Genomic DNA, 4,890 nt, shown 5'->3' with positions numbered 1-4,890 from the left:
GTCCCCACAGTGTCCACCTGCCTTCAGGAGGCACAGTAGTGATGAAGGTCCTTCTTTGGGAGTCTTGGGGAGCAGAAAGGCCAAAGTGCGAAGTCCTCCCCCAGCAGCCCTTTACACAGCCCATCCCTCCCCACACAAGCCCAGACTGCACGCAGTGTACAGGGAGTACGGTGTGCAAACCCCTATCCTCCCTCCAGTAAATCCACTCTTGGTTATCACAAATGAATTTTGTGGGAGGTCATAAAGAGTGGAACAAACTTTGGTCAAGGGCATCACATTTTCAGATCAAAAGCATGCATTTATATCCTGAGTAGATTAGATTAGGATTCAAGTGGATGTGGATCTGCAGTTCAAGATGCTTTTTCCTGTTGATTTTTCCCACCAGATTCCAGGGCAGAAGCTGGATACAAGAGGTAGATGGTAGGTTTCCTGAAGGCATGCTATAATCTTTCCCATATAGATGATGGAGTCAAGATACCTAACATCAGAGCCAGAATGGTGCTTCATTTCTGTCACCCATGATGGCTAATCACTTCCCAAGGCTTGTGGACTCAGCTAGGTACCATTCACTGAGATGTTCTGATTTACAGCTGCAGTTAATTTTATTTTAGACAGGTGATTGCTCGTTCTGTTTCACTGACTTCCAATTCCAAGATTTTGGAAGACCACAATGGCTTTTTATGCTAATTGGACTCCACTTCCTCAGATTCTCACACAAACATTTAGCACAAAGCACAGACTGCTCTTTCCTCAGCCATCTGGCAGAGAAGCTGAAACCAACAATTTTCCAAGTCAAAAATCAGACATTTGAAAATAATGTTAATGTACTCTAACCCTTTTATATATACTGAACAATTCAACAAGAAAGTTGGAATATGAAGACCGGGCTGTAGGAAGGGCACACCATTCATCTTGCCCTTCAGCACCCCCAATTAGACTAAGGCTGCAAGGTTAGGAACTCAAATCCACCCTCCCTTAAAAAGGCAATACTGCCTGCAGCCCAGCATCTGCCACACCAACGATCAGGCAAGGGAACTATTTTTTTTGATGGATTTATGCTGACAAGAAGGAATGAACATGTATTCTTATAATACACATGCATACACACACTTCTATGTCCAGGATGTGGATTGTTGTTTGCTGTCAGCACATTACACTCTACTTGCCTTGGTAACAAAGCCTTTCTACCTAAAATCGTTTGTAAGTCCGATAGTCTACACCTCCATCAGTCAGGGCTGAAGAGCCTATCTTGCTAGTGTAACAGACTCCAGTTTCCTGGAAGTCAGAGGACTTAGATAAAGCTGGCAGGAAGGCGAATGATAAGACAAACTACCAACTGGTGAAATGTTTGCTTCTTCTGTGTGACATGGCTAACAGAGGAAACAGAGAACCTGATTTCAGCTTCCTGAAGCCCCCAGCCATCCCAATGCACAACGACAACCACAACGATGCTCCGAGAGGTAAACAAAATGCATTCTGCATTCAAGACACACAACTCAAAAGGATGTATACAACATATGTGTGATAAGCCTGCACTGCATACATATTTGTGCTTTTCATATTTACCTGCATAGTGCAGTATAGTCCCTGTATAGTCCCCATATATTCCACAGATATCAACTGTGTGTCTGTCAGGAATTCTGGTTTTGCAGGACTTTTCCAAAGAGGAATAGCCATATAAAACATTTAAGGGGACAATCACAGTAGTATTGAATGATAAGGACTAAGAAACTGCCCAGGAGCAAGAGAATTGACATTTGGGAGAATCTTTTTCATCCCAGACCAGTCTCTAAATGAAAGACTGTCTGTACACAGAGGATCACTGGAGTGAAAGAATATGTAAACTCTATCTGATCATCTCTCCAGCAAAAGAGATTTTTTTTTTTTTAAACAAACACTTTTCAAAAACGTTTTCCTAGCTCAGCTTTTCTAAAACATCTACTGCAAGGTCGGTGCTTGACACTGTCATTCACAACATGTAACGCTTTCTCCCACTTGCCAGCAAAATAACCCTATGCAGAGAAGCAAGTACTTTGCAGCAGGAAGAAACCCAGTCTGTTCCACAATACCTATATTGTTATCCCACAGTATCTGTATGTGGTCGTCCAAAAGGCTCATGAACAAACAATTACAGATAGCAGCTTCTGCATTTACAACTTCCATTCCCCATTACCTGTGAATGTGTCAAACCAACACCACGACATGTTGGCAGGAGTACGCAATCTCCCAAGTAAATCTGAAGGGTTAAATTCCCACTGAAGTTGATGGGTGTTTCAGTGTGCTGGGGACCTACTGGTACCTCTCCATTGTCATTGTACCCCTTCTTCGGTAACAATAAGACAACTATTGGAAGGAAACAACACCCTCTTTGTCAACCGTTAGAACGGTTTTCATAGCTTAAAAAACGCTGGGCAAAATTGATCTCAGAGGAGGATATCATCCCTGTCCAGCCAGTGAGGATAGATTACCATCAGCTTTCAAAAGAAGCAGTGTATCTTTTCCAGCCCTGTGAGCCAAGCAGATGGATGCCTGGATGGACAGTGTGGGGGTAGCCATAGTAACCATCATCCCGTGAAGCTCCTGCTCACATCTCTCTTTCTATCACAGCTGGGGAGAAAAGCCAACAGCTCGCTGCCGGGGTGCAGATATCCGGTCAGACCTTCGCCTCTCAGCTCCAGCTGGGGTTCCCATTCTTCTTCAGCAATTTTCTAATCTCACCTTTTTTGTCTGTGTGTTATAGATCATAAGTAAAATTCAGTCCCAGGGGAAAAATCTCTCAAGTGAGCGGCTTCCCAGCTGCTGCAGCCCATGTCGTGGGTGGACACATGCTGGCAGCTTTCTCCCCCTCACCAGGAGCAAGAAGGCCCTCAGTCTCCCCCAAGCCAGGCAAAAACCTCCATCTCTCTTGAACTCACCTAGAGTACTGCATGGCATGTGAAGAGAATCAGAGTTGACCCAGCCTGCGTGCAGCCCATCAGCCAGCATTCGTCAAGAAGCGCAAGGCTACGAGCAGCTTTGTGCTCTACCTGTCCCCATGGGAGCTGGCTGGAGGGTGCTGCCATGCAGACACTGTCCTGACTTTGCAGAGGGAATAACAGCCCAGGGTGCTGCAGCCTGAAAGGCAGCTGCTAGGCTTGGATGCAGGAGAAGGCTGCTCTGCTCTGTTATCCACCACTATTTTTCACTTAAGGTTTTATCATCATTTCTATCAAGGGCAAAAGCCTCTCCTCGAAGCAAATTTAGTGGCACCTGGGGCAACTCATTTAACTACCCTGGATGCACTCAGAAAGGTATTTTAAATTTTAAAATGTGCCTGTTGAAAAGTAAGTATAATCATTTGGGCTACCAAAGCCTGCAGCTGTTTCAGAACCATGAAATAGCTGTGGCTGGAACTGGCCTCTGAAGACAGTTTAGTTTCATCTCCTAATCATTGTCCTTTTATATAGGAGGTACTTCATCAATTTGTCTGTGAGAATATTATGGGTGACAGTGCTGAAAACCTTGTTAAAGTCAAGATAAACAACATACTGCTCTCTGCTCATCCACCAAGCCAGTTAATTCACTGTAGAAGTCTGGGATGGTCAGACAAGATCTTCCCTTCATAAATCCACGCTCACTACTCCCAGTCACCTTCTTGTCCTCCATATATTTGGAAATTATTCCCAGAAGGATTTGCTCCATCACCTTCCCAGGGATCAAGGTGAGGCTGGCTGGCCTGTAATTCCCTGCATCTTCCTTCTTGCCCTTCTTGAAGAAGGCAGGACATTTGTTTTCTTCCAGTCCTCAGTAACCTCCCCCTACTGCTGTGACCTGTCAATGATGATTCAGAGTGGCCTTGCAATGACATTGGCAGCTCTCTCAGCACTTATGGCTGCATCTATCAGGTCCCATAGCCTTCTGTATATCCAATTGGTTTAAATGTTCCCTGACCTTATTCTCCTCTACCAAGGGTAAGTCTTTCTTGCTCTAGACTTTCCACCTGGTTTCAGGGACCTGGAATTCCTGAAGGCAAATCTTATCTGTGAAGACCAAGTGAGTCAATGCATAAAGATCTGTGAGTGTGTGCAGACTCATACTGCAAACTTGTTTGAATTGACATGTGTTTGCTTTGTTTGAAGAAACTCTGAAAAAACAGACCTAAATCATAATCATGTTAAGCGATTGCCAGCTTCTGCTGGTGACCTGATCTACCTTCAGGAGCTTAATTTGCACAGCAGTCACCTGGAGTCAGTCAGTATTTCTCTCTGCAACTCCACCCTTCAAACAGTTCTTGGGCCTCAGCCAAAACAAAATTAAAGCACTTCCAATTCAGTTTTGTAAACTGTGAGAATTTGTTAATTTTAAAGCTCAATGACAATGAGTAGGTTAAACAGCCTGTTTTGAACAGCCTAATCCAAGTGTTTCCAGCACACAACTTCAAATAACATTGATTTTATTAGCATGCACTGCAAGAGCAGCCATAAATTACTGAATGTATTACAGTTGTCACCTCCTTCCTTCTCACCCTTGTGAAGAACTCGAATTTGCTAAAGCATGCCAGGTTTAGGAGTGGGAAGAGAGCAGGTAAAGGGAGTTGGAAACCACCCATCATCACCTCACAGAGCAGCAAGCACCCCATCCGAGGGGGAGGGCAGGGGCTGCACAGCCCCCGTTCATCCATCAACACTGTGGTCACATGCAGCCCTCCTGCTACCAGCACATATACCCTGGTGCATCTATCTACCACAGGCTTACAATTAGATAAACAGCTAAATGTTTAGATTTATTTGTATATTTACTTTGGAAGGCACACATCTGAAATCAAGTCCCCTCACATTAGTGGAATGGCTTTTTTTGCCTTACTCTTTTGTTTCTCCTCTCCTCTCTTCACCTGAGTCTTGCAAAATTACA

At 44.4% G+C, this 4,890-nt stretch overlaps 1 pseudogene; it reads left to right on the top strand.

Moving 5' to 3' along the window:
- Positions 1–1,366: 1,366 nt before the first annotated feature.
- On the top strand, positions 1,367–4,546 carry LOC141924055 (leucine-rich repeat protein 1-like; annotated as a pseudogene).
- The last annotated feature ends 344 nt before the right edge of the window (positions 4,547–4,890 follow it).

This window comes from Strix aluco, chromosome 5, assembly GCF_031877795.1.
Source record: "Strix aluco isolate bStrAlu1 chromosome 5, bStrAlu1.hap1, whole genome shotgun sequence".
Classification (NCBI taxonomy): Eukaryota; Metazoa; Chordata; class Aves; order Strigiformes; family Strigidae; genus Strix; species Strix aluco.
The sequence above is the reverse complement of the archived record's forward strand: the minus strand, read 5'-3'. Positions and strand labels throughout refer to the sequence as shown.